Below are 12,951 nucleotides of genomic sequence, written 5' to 3' on the forward strand. Positions count from 1 at the left end.
AGACAGAGAGACAAACCAGCAGGCACTGAGAGAAAACCAGACTAGACAGTGCATTTGTTTCACAGTCCGTTTCATTTTGTCAGGTGACCTCAGCAGCACAGCAACACTCGTCTGTTGCCTTGGCAGCTAATTGGAGACTCTCGGTATTTAATCATAATTCATTTGTGTGGGTTTGTTTACAATCTGCAGTCAAGTGAAAGCAGTGCGAGAGAGAGAGAAAGAAGGAAAGCGGAGGTGGAGAACAAGCAAAAAGAGATGAGAAAAAGAGAGAATCACTTATGAGAGATTTTAACTTTTTGAATGGTGATTTTAGTTATTTCTCTGTAATGTCTCTCTTTGTTCAGCCGCTCTGTCTCTCCATCTAAAACTTTCTCAGTCTGGCGAAGGTGATCGCATGTCAACGCCCTTCAATCATGTCTGAAAACACAAATGTCTGCTCTTTACATTAACCCAACAGTCAAGAACCACATAAATATCAATTTTCTTCAGATGTTCCCCATTGGCTAACCATTTCAACCAAGAAACCTGTTTTAGAGCCTGGAGAACATCACTAAATGTCTAAAATATCACCATTCGATCAGAACCTGCCACAGTTGACTTTCACTTCTCCTGCAAAACCCATATTTTATTGTCCCTGAGCTTAAATATGTCTCTATAAAGCTGTCACCTCCTCAAAATTTACATCTCTTCATGACTGATGTATTTTATACTCATTACATGAGGTCACTAAGCTTTTTCATATAGCTGGATCTGGAGAATAACATGGGAAACTTGAAAAGTGTTCTTTGAAAGCAGATATCTTGACTCTATTCCATTTTTCATAAAATGAAATTATAACTTACTGAAATATTTTTACTTGTGGTATTATGCTGACCCATATGCAGTAGAAAAAAATGAAAACAAATCCTGTAATTTTCTCTTTTGTAATTTCTTCAGGTTTATACTTTTCAGAAGCAAGTAGTCAAGATTGACCACACTGACAGTTTAAATGAAAATATTAGCTATGGGTTCATCATAATAACTGACTAATAACATCAAACCTCAGTCAATAACCACCTCATAAGAAGTGAATCTATGAAATGTCAAGTGCACTGAAATCTTCCACAAATACTGCTCCCTATTTCATTCCTTCTGTCTTTCTGCAGAGCAGAGAACCGTCTCAGTCACAGCCAGTCACTAAGGAAACTGATGAAAAGCTTCTATATATACACACACACCCATATACATATCACAGACTTCTCTTCTCTCTCTACCGCACACACACACACACACACACAGACTCTCTCGCGCTCTCGGTCGCCCATGCAAACTTCGCACACGCTGCGGTTATGACAACGGCATCCTACACTCTCTTTACCCATCTATGCCCCCCCTCTGTCTCTGTCAGCGAAAGTCTCGGCTCTCTTGTTTATCTGTGTCTTTCCATCTGTCTGTGTGTGTGTGTATGTGTGACTGTGCAAGTGCAGGAGCCTGTGAGAAAGCAGGTGCAGAGCCACCTAATGGTCACATACCCAACACGCACACACACTGCAACGAGGGCCACCAACATACTGTTCAAACTCTATAATTCATAACCTTTTGTAATTATTACATAAACATGTTAACATTGCCCTCTGAACTGTGGCCATTTACACACACTAAAAATAAATTTAACTTTTTTTTTTCCATCTCTCTGTCTCTCTCACAAACCCTCTGCCAGGCTGCGTTAACTTACTGGCAGTGTAGCGTGCTACTTCTGCCCAAGCCACATCCCATTCACAAACCTACTAATCCACACACACTATTAGATCCTTGCTAGTCTCTCTCACACACACACACACACACACTCACACATACACACACACACAAAGAAGTATGCATGAGTGTGTGTATAGGATTAGGGAGGGACTGGAATGGATGGGCAAATCACTGCTAAGCTCCTCTATTGCTGTATAATCCTAGTGAGCACACACACACACACACACACACACACACACACACACACACACATACACGCAAATGCGTAAATATGCAAACATGCATGATGCAGACGTGCACATGTGCACACACCCGAACATGAACTGATACTCTCTCTTTCATTGTCACACACATACAACGCTTGAAACACACAGGGTTATACACAAACAAAAGCAGCCATCACAGACGCACAAATATGCAGGCAAAAGTCCAACACACTCATTCAAAGGGCAAACACAGACATAAACATCAAAATATGATTTCAAACACGATGTATAATCCTACTCAGAGGATGTGTGTTACTGCACAAAAGACAGTAAAAGAGAAATGTGCGAGGGGAAGGGGGGGAAGTTGGAAAGAGAGAAAAATAGATTTGTTTTTTTTTTTAAAGGGACAATTGCGGAGAGGAAAGTAAAGGACAGAAAAAAGGAGAGAGAGAAAAGTGACAAATAAATCAAAAACACATCCATTCATCATTACACCATTCATTTATTTGTCCTACCTAACCACCTGTCTTTCCTTAGTTCATGCCTTCAACAGAAAACTGGCATTAACACCGAATGTCACTCACTTTACAAATTTGAATATGGAGAATATGTAATGTGTAACTGTGATTTATTGGCTTAATCTAGCCTTTCACTGGAACTGGAAAAAATAACTGGAGACATTTGCAGATATTTGATATTTTGCAGATGAGTGAATTGCCTTTTTAGATATCAAAGTTAAGTTTGGACTTGAACTTCACTTACTTGATATCCACTACGTATAAAATTTTTATGTGATTACAGTCTTTAAATTATAAATCATTCAGATGGCATAAGATTTGGTTTGAAGAAAAAATAGGCAAATCCTGTAGAAATTTGTCAGTCTCTATGTCTTTTTTAGCCCATTTATCCTAGTGTCCCTGATTCAGATGTGTAGTGGTACCACAGTGCCACAGGTTATTGACACCATAATTTGTGGGCACCAAAGTTAAGAATTTAAAATTCAACACCTCATGGCTTTAAATAAAAATATCCTCCATTTCTATATCCTCAAACATCTTCAATTTATATGATATCTTAAAATCCAGCCAGATTTTACTGTATATGAAACACATCCATATACTCTACATGTAGACCATTAGTGAAAAGATACAGAACATATTGTTCTCTTAAAATGCATTTCCTTCTTCAATATTCACAAAAAAGTCAATTTGTAAAGCTAATCTTTGTAGTATTGCAGTAAAAGTAGTGGTTTGGTCCTTCTGACTGATGTATTATTATATATGACATCATTAGATTATTAATACTGAAGCATCAGTGTGTAAGCAGCATGTTGCTGTTGTAGCTGCTGGAGGTGGAGCTAGTTTCCACTATTTTATGTACTAGTTTAGTCCAGTGGTTCCCAACCTAGGGGTCGTGCCCCTCCAAAGGGTCACCAGATAAATCTGAGTGGTCGTGAGATGATTAATGGGAGAGGAAAAATCTTTGATTTTTGATGAAATATTGGATCATTTGAACATTTATTGAAATGAAACCATGTGACAAGTTTAGAGGGAAAAATCACTATTTGGTGGAGCTGTTAACAACTCATAGACATCTGAAATGTGACCCTGACTACACACTGCTTTTTGTAAGATGTCAAAAGCCAAAAAGGTTGGAAAGCACTGGTTTCATCTTTAACAATGTGTTGTAAGCAAGGCAAGGCAAGTTTATTTGTATAGTACATTTCAACAACAAGGCAATTTGATGTGCTTTACATTGTATTTTAAAAGCTTGTTATATTATCCATTGTGTCAAATTTTCATTTGAAAAGTAACTAAAGCTGTCAAATAAATGTAGTGGAGTAGAAAGTACAATATTCCCCTCTGAAATGTAGTGGAGTGGAAGTATAAAATAGCATCAAATGGAAATACTCAAGTGAAGTACAAGTACCTCAAAATTCTAATTAAGTACAGCAATTGAGTAAATGTACTTAGTTACTTTCCACCACTAGGTAGGACATGGTGAGAAATGCAAGCAGGCAATCAGATTCAGATGACGAAAGTGTGATAATTTCTTAGCTGAAGTCAGGTTGACGGAAGTCTGACAGGTGTGGGATGTGTAACTCTGATGGGCTGCTGGGTGCACAGCGCTTAACAGAATGCCTGCAGAGACAAATGGTAATGCACACAACTGAACACTGCCTCTGTATGTGCTTGTCAGCGCTCACACACACACACTATTAAAGAAAAGAACACACTCAAATGTTTTTTTTTTCCTGATGGAGACTGCATGTGTCCGCATCGAGGACGGACAACCATACTGTTGTGTTCACTGAAGGTGAACTGCCCCGCTGTAATGGGAATAGGCAGGCAGACTGGCACTAATTGGCATGAATGGGCATGGCAGCGGACATTGTGTGGATGAAGGAGAGGTGGGCGACTGCTCAGCATGTGTCCTTGTCTGTGAATAATGTGTTCCACCTTTTCAAAGGCGCACGGACAAAAATGTCAGACAGGCAGCAGCACTAGGTGAGCATGCAGACTCACACACATTCATCAAAGCCCTCTGCTCAACACAAACACACACCATACACCCTTGAGACTCAACAGGACATGCATGCAGTACACACCGGAGCCATACAGAACTCAGTCATCATCCAAACAAACAAATTCCACAGCCAGGAACACACACACACACACACACACACACACAATCACAACACACTCCAAGGGTGTCTGCATGCTGCCCAGCAGTGTGTCTACTGTGCAAGCCAAACACTGCCTGATGAACAAAATACACAAAACCATACTCATGTCAATTCATTCTACTGTATACAGTCACATGTATCTTATGACGATGATTGCCATGAGGCTCCCAGAGAAGAAAATAGCTCCAATGAATTGGGCAATTTTTATGTAAAGATTGTTTTGTGTGCTCTGTCAGCAAAGGGACAATGTGTCATGTTGCAACAAGTCTGTGATCAACTGGAAATACTGTACAATATGACAGAAAACTGGGACATTAAATGGCTTTGCTAGTTTTTTTGGTCTATGAATAACTAAAATATGGATGGTAACCCATCACCAAGACATTGTGCATTTAATCAGGGGGGTACACTGCCTGTATTTCTAGAGACCCATGTAGGGACAAAAAAACCACACAAAATTATATTATGCAATTAAAGCCACACGGGATACTTCAAAAATGAGTTTAAAACGAATGCACACACACGACAACCAGCTGGAAAACTGACTCATATGTGTACACACACCAGGTTATTTCTCAGTCTAACTCCTCTTTGATGAGGAACTGTGATCTTCCATGATTCCTTGACTAAATGTTAGACTTCCAATGTTACCATTTCATCCAACACAGGACTATCGGTACTTGAAATAATAAAGATTTGAGATTTTGTCTATTTATATTAATATCATTTGATGCACTATACATATTTTTAATTACTCGTGTTGCCCCCTAGTGTCTCTTGTCAACCTACCTTCCATTACTCATTACTTAAACAAAATGAGCGCATCATTTTGACTTATTGATTAGAAATTTGTGCAAGGCTCCTTTGAATTGTACTTGTGTATCTATTCATATTAATGTTTTTAGTTCCCTTGGGATGAGGATGTCATCACACACATTAATGTGATTAGATGATTATGATGTCACTGGTCATTTTGCTATATACAGTAGTACTCATTTCCTTCCTGTGGGTATTTGCCTTGGGAGGACCTGTACTGTCAAAACATCACATAACAAAGTCAAAGGAAGCTTTTGCATTGCAGCATTCTGTAACTAACAACATACATACACTGTTAATATGTACAGCCACGTACTTACCACCTTATCCTGTCTTAACTAACCAGCTTGCATATGCAGGCTACTGTTGAAATATTGAAATATACACTCACACTGCCCATGCTTAAGGAGGAGAAGCTTCACTCCAACTGCTGAATACTTCACAGTACAGAGAAAAGAAAAAAGCAGACAGACTGACTGACCACACTGGCTTCTCATTGCTTGTGTGACTTTTCCAACTATTCTTTCATTTTCTTTCAACATCCTTATTTTCAGCATTTATTTGTGCACACACACATTGTACACACAAACCCAGATGAAAGGAAATTCCATCTCAGTGACATTCTCTGGGTGGGCCTTTTCAAACTGAGGAAAGACCAGCAACCGCTTTATGCTTGCGCACGTATGTGTGTGTGTGTGTGTGTGCTTTAACCACAAAGGATAATTTGTGTGCAAAATTCTTCTGTTTGCATGCAGCTGTCTCATGGGCTGACACACACGCACACACACACACACCGTCTGCTTGAAGGTGGCTGTATCCTTATGAGACACAATACCCTTTGACCCTGACCCCATTTCAATCGTAAAACCCAATATTTACTGCGACTGTTCATAGTTTGACATCCGTTACGCAAGGATTTACAGTGGAAGAAAGAAGAAATAGAGTGTGAGAAAAATTGATTTTATGAGGGACACATAAAAAGAGCAGATGAGAAAAGGACACAGGGAGGAGGAGAGGGGAGAGCAGAATAAAAAAAAAACATAGGAAATGAGGGAGGATCAGGAAAAAGATGGAGTGAGACAGTGATGTCACCTTGTAGTAGCACTGCAGTGAGAGGGACAAAGAGAGAGAGAGAGAGAGAGAGAGAAAGGGACACTGAGAAAGATACTTAAGAGATCTATTAGCTGATACAAGTCATGCAGACAACCTCCCACTCCTTAGGCAATTGATTCAAGGATGTAGTGCAGAATGCTATGTGTGTGTATGTGTGTGTGTGTGTGTGAGTGAGTGACGGTGAAACTCTTGCTTTGGGCCTCAGGGCATAATGTAGAACTACTAGAAATCTCTCTTTTGAGACCGCACTTTCTCCTCGCTGTCTGTGTGTGTGTGCATGCATGTGCTGTAGACGTTTGTGTGTATGTGTGTGTGAGAGGGAGAGAGAGAGAGAGAGAGAGAGAGAGAGAGAGAGAGAGACTGGAAGAAACTCCAAAAACTCTGCAGTTTGTAACAAATGAGCGTGTAAATGCGCACTTCAGTCACTTAGGTGTGCGTCTGTGTAAACAAGATAAACCATTACATTTTAAGGTTACGCTTGGTTTTTTTTTCGGGTTAAGGTTAGGGTTGCATTTATGGTTAAGTCTCCAGAGAATGAATGTAAGTCAGTGCAATGTCCTCCTAAGCGACAAAAACAAGTTTGTGTGTTCTATGTGTGTGTTTCGACAGGACAGCATAATGGAATGCCTGGGTTCAAGACTTGCCAAGAGCACTTTTCCCATACGCCAGGGAGCCAAGACTTCCCCAACCAGCCAAGAATAGCACCGACTCTCCCTCTCTCTACTCTCTCTCTCTCTCTCACCCACACACCCACACACCCACAAACACAAGCACTCACACTTTTTACTCTTTGGATCCAACAAGAAAGAGAGTGATAGTGCGAAGGAGACAGTGAAAAAGACAGACATTCTGTAATGACTGTAATTACATTGTAATCTTTGTACAACATGGTTTAACGTTACTGTACATATGGTCATGGTAATACAGCAAATTTAAATTTGAGAAGACAGAAAGAGAAAAATATTTAAGCCTCTCTTCCTGAGATATTTAAGAATATGTTTTTGATCAAAATGTCACTGAATTGGACTGAAATGAACTGAAAGGGAAAGAGAGAGACTGAAGGAGGGAGCGCGTGGGAGAGAAAGAGAAAGAGAGAGCAGCGTGTAACATACATACAGAGATTTCGGCAGGGAAACCGCAGCACTCTCCAAACTCGCTGCTCCCTGTGGGGTAAATGAGAGTGCTCTCTCTGTGTATGTACATGATTCATGTGTGTATGTGTACACTTAAACAAGCATGTTTGTGTGAAAAAGCAATAGACTGGCAGAAAAAGAAGAGGACTAGAGTGCACTCCCTACTCCCATTGAGAGGCACCAAATGTTGAGGCAACAGAATAACAGGGAGCAACAGGGTTTCCACTCCAAAGCACGGACACACTGTAGGGAACACTTTAACCTCATTCACAGCTGGTTATCACAAAGGAGGTAGTTGAATACTTCAATGTTTGTCTTAAAAACAAAATAACCTTTTTTAGTATGAATTACTTATCTCCTCCTCAAAAATATGCATCTCTAAGGACTTCAACATTAAGTCAACCGACATATCCTAAATATTTGTGACCAAATGATTTGTTAAACCACCAAAAAATGTGAAAACCACTCCACTGTTTCCTACTTAGCCGAGTTAGATTGCATATCATTCATTCATGCAAAGAAATTATTAAGCAAATTAATTTAGCAATGACTTCTGATGTTGCTGTCCAGAACAGTGGAGGCTGCCCGGTATTACTTTTTTAATGTCTGCACTGTTGATGCCTGTACACTGGAAGAATGCAATGTTTTTAATTAGTTTGTGATGCATATTATTAGCTTATAGCTGGACAGATCAGTGCTGCCTTGAGACTTCACCTGCCAATTAGTATGTTGACACACCAGTAAATTCAAACAGTAATCTCCCACTCTGTGTGCAGATGCCTGGTGGAGGTTGGTTCGTGTTTCTTATTAAAGTCACCCAGGTCCAACTGTTTATTGTTCATAATGGCTGTAAACAGACATGCAGAGTATCCCTCGGGCAAAGAAGCAAGCGGAAAATAACATTCAAGGCAATCTGTGGGAGAGAACTTGAAAACTTTAAATGTTTGTTCATATTGATTTTCTATGACTCACTGGGAAAATGCCTTATAGTGAAAAGAGAGACTATCCATCAACCAGAAGGCCTGAATTCAAATCATTGACCTCAAGCATTTACTCTGCTGAAATGTCTGCGAGCAAGATAATCACCAGCAGCACCGAAGGTGTGATTCTGCAGCTGACCCTGTGTTCTTACTTCCCTGTGGAAGGGAGGAATCGAAAAGAGAATTTCTTCTCTGGGGATCAATATAACCACAAAAAGACTGCGCGTGTTGTGAGTAATTCAGAGAAGAAACAGCATAGTTGTAGCATGTCGGTTGCTACTAATTATAAAAAAAAAAAAAAGTGGCAGATTTGTTTACAAAGAAATTAATTACTGAACATACTTAGAATCAGATCCAAACCCAAACCCAAAGACATAAACTCCAATACATCCCCCCCTCCTCAGGCCTTACAGAGACATTATTTATAGGGTGTTTTTCGCATTCTCAGCACTGCCAATAAGCAATTCTCGCAGGAAGACCCCTCACTAACTGGTTCCTGAAGGTGCTATGCATGAAAATATATTGCTGCTCCAACAGAGATGCAGCTTCACAAACAAACACACTGTCACTAGGCAGACTAGCGTTCCCTTACTCTAAAAACTCCTCTCCTCCAATCACAGCGTAGGCAGGAAACAAACTTAGTTGCGAGGCCCACAGGCTTCATTTCAGTGACTAAATGATGCGTTCTTATCTTTCTGACAGTTTTCCTTTAACCTTTCAGCAAATGTAAAAGAGTGGGTGAAGGATTAAGTCGTCTACCATATTGTTTGGTGAGCTCATTATATTGCATGACAGCGAATGGGGATTAGAAGAGTAAGCCACTAATTTGAACCCACCCACACACTTGCGACGTGCTGCGGCTCAACACTACACAGAGGGAAAACCTTGGCTCATTCACAGTGAGCTGTACACATGATGAGCCGCCACTTCCCTCACATTAAAATCAAATACACTTTACTTTACATGCATCTGTGCTGTGACCAGGGTGACAGGTTTATCAGCAAAACAAGGCTCTTGGCGATGGAGAGAATACAGGGCTGAAAAGCCCTTGATGTCAGAACTAATAACATCAAATTAAACATGACAGTAAGACTAACAGCTTTTATACTGGAATACCAACATGGTGGCACTGTGTTAGTAATGATTCAGCAGTAAGACGTTTACTACTGTCCTCTAGCTTGTCAAGTGCAACTTCAATTCAAGCTCGACTAAAAACACGATATGGGTTCCAACTATTCACAAAATACCATGATATAGACACAGAACATGTTTGCAGGAGGGACACGGACTTTCTCACCTCATTCAACACCACTTCTCCAGACCCCCCTGGTTTGTCAGCAGGTGGTACAGCCCATGGAGAGGGTTCCAGACTATCCCAGAATGCAGTGTGTTGACTCAGGGACTCAGCACTCCCTGGTGGATGAAAACAACACAAGTTAAAACTGAACTGGGGAAAGGACTTTTTTTTAACTGTACAACACACGGCAGAATGTATTTGGGCACACAACTGAGGATGCATCACAAGGTTTATTTAACAAAGTAACACTTGTAACTCAGCTTTGATCCATATATGCACAAAAAAAGATATATGGGATTCTCACAACTTGTTACAAATAGAGTCGCAGCAGCAAACAAAAGGTTTCTTTAAAATGACACTGTAGGTGCTGATATGTACACATCTGACAGTAAATCATGACAAAAGCACTACTGTGATGGTTAGTTATGAGGATTATGACAAAGGTGCATCTGAAAATTTAATTGAGTTGAAGAGGAAAAAAAGAGTAGGCCTGCAATTTACTGTGCAAATAAATAAATAAAATGTGTCTATACAGTCTATAATGTTAAACATAAAAAAAGGTCTTGTCAATCAAAAAGTGCAGCATTTCTCATACTAAGTAGCTTTTATTACTGCTGTACATGTCATATCTTCCTGTTGAATGTTCTTGCTTACAGTAAGTGTTTTAAACCTTGCTCTTGTTTGACATTTTGTCTGTGTGTCCTTTCTTTGTGCAGCTTTACAATCGCTGCAAAGTGTTGTTGTTGTTTTAAAAACTGCAATGCAAATACAGGTCACCCTTATAAACAGGATCTGACATATTCACACACACAAAAAAAAAAAAAAAAAAAATCCAGAGCATCTTTAAAGACATCAAATGTGCAACAAGCTGACTTAAGCAGACACCCACACACCGGCATAAGAGACAGACCGGCTGATCGTCGACAGCGTGCGCACACTCTGTGGGACTAATTAGGCAGGTTGTGGTGGAATGATGGGGATGTTACGGGGATACGAGAGACGTGTTCCCTGCTGTTTAGTCAGCTGCAGTGTGTGCGCTTGTGTGTCTGTGAATTTTTTTTGGGATGTGTGTGGAGGTGTGTGGGTCATCAAACATCCTACTGACCCACTTCTTACATGTCTGAAAACAAGGAAAGAAGTAGGGAGGAGTGTATGCGCAGCTGTCTAGCTGTGACTGTTAATGTTTTATGGAAGGCAGACATGGGAATTAGAGAATGTGGCTGGCTTTGTTTGTGTATTACATTAGTAATAGTAAAATATATCATTCCATGCACGCTTTTTTATGTATGCACGACGACTCTATCCCACAAGGGATCGAGAGCTACAGTGGAAATGAGATATGATAATGGCAGAGTGAGACAGACGCATTATAAGAAAGAAAGAATGTCTTGTATGGGAGACATAGGAAAATCTTTATGTTTCCACAATGGGCTACAGATGGGAGTGACAGGAGGTTAAGCATATACACACACACACACATGAAACTGCCACTGTCCACCCTGGCTACCTACAGAAAGCAGTGGGGTTAGTGTGTAATAAAGAGAGAAGAGAACGAAGAAAATAGATGGGGAATGATGCCACAGATTACCAAACACCAACTGGCAAAGGAATCCATCATATGGTATTAAAAAGGAAAGAGAGAACTCAAGAGAGGAGGAGACAAAGAAAGAAGAGATGGTAACATAGAGTGAGGAATGGCATAAAAGTTAAAAGAGTAAGGAAAAAGTAGAGATCCAGAGGTGGCAGAAAGGAAGACAGATGGAGAGAATAGAGAGAGGGCAGAAAGCAGACAGAGAGAGAGAGAGAGGCGATAGAGAGGCAGAGAGAGAAACAGATGGTGGCAGAGAAGAGGCAGATATAAACTCACTGGGAGAACAACACTGGCTCCGCCAGCGAGGCACAGCGGGGAGTATGGAAAGCTGAAAAATGTCATAAAAGGGAGGAGGGTGGATAGTGAGAAGGGAGGGCAGAGTAAAGCAGGACAGAGAATGAGGATTTCATTCCAAAACTCTATCCAACTTTCAGGGAAAATACTATGATACCTGATAGTCTTTACAGATGTCAGGTTTAGATGTTACTCCATGTCAAACAAACGTCCCTAAGGTCTTTCAAGGAAAAAATGTTAAGTACATTTTTGAAGTAGGGTGTGTTCACCTAAATGGGGACAATGCAGTATCCCATTCCTGACCTCTGATCAAGACAAACATGTAACTAATCTACAAAATTACAAATGAACTTTTTAAACTATTTATAACAACTCATAAGCTCAACTACAATGCAAACATATTAAATCCATTTATATACAGAATAACAAAGTATTGAGCTGGCATTAATATTAAAATAATGTTACATAAAAGCATCAGTGCCAGGATTTAGTTATTGAAATTCTCACTTCCACAGGTGGCTCTGTTGCAGTAATAAAAGTGAAAACTCTTAAAATAACATAAGTGAAACAGATTCTACAGTTTAAAATAGTGTTTTCACCCATTCCTAATACTTGTTTTGCAGTGATGTTTGATTGTTTATGAAGATGTACGGTGAATTTAAATGCTTTTCAGCCTGATTCAAAGCTTCTTCTTCACAACACACACATACCACCCTCAGTGTATGCTTTCTGTCACACACACACACACACACACACACACACAACTATACACTTTGTCTCAATCCATCATGTCCAATCCAGAAATCAGGCATGCTAAATTAGTCAGGAATGGTTCAGTGTAAACCACATTAACTGAACGGCTGATTGAATTGCGAAGCACAGTGGAGCAGACAGCCACTGCAAAGAAGTGTGTTTGTGTATGTGTGTGGCTTTTTTTTATGACATCGTATATGTTCAAATCCTATGCGCTTTGAATAGTGTCTCTGTATTTTACCTTCATTGCATAACATTCACTTAGCGGCGCTTTTTGTCCTAAGTGACTTACAATAAAATAATTAAAATTCCACCGGGACAAGAGGTAGATGTCATCAGAGTTGT

General features: G+C 40.0%; 1 protein-coding gene across 2 annotated transcripts in view; it reads right to left on the minus strand.

The window, feature by feature from the left end:
* Positions 1-12,951, minus strand: part of atxn1a (ataxin 1a) — a 99,581-nt gene that overhangs the window by 22,319 nt on the left and 64,311 nt on the right. For both annotated transcript variants that reach the window (XM_042436527.1, XM_042436526.1), the window contains one exon: positions 9,969-10,084. The gene's annotated coding sequence lies outside the window, so the exon portion shown is untranslated. The remainder of the gene's footprint in view (positions 1-9,968; positions 10,085-12,951) is intronic.

This window comes from Thunnus maccoyii, chromosome 15, assembly GCF_910596095.1.
Source record: "Thunnus maccoyii chromosome 15, fThuMac1.1, whole genome shotgun sequence".
Taxonomy (NCBI): Eukaryota; Metazoa; Chordata; class Actinopteri; order Scombriformes; family Scombridae; genus Thunnus; species Thunnus maccoyii.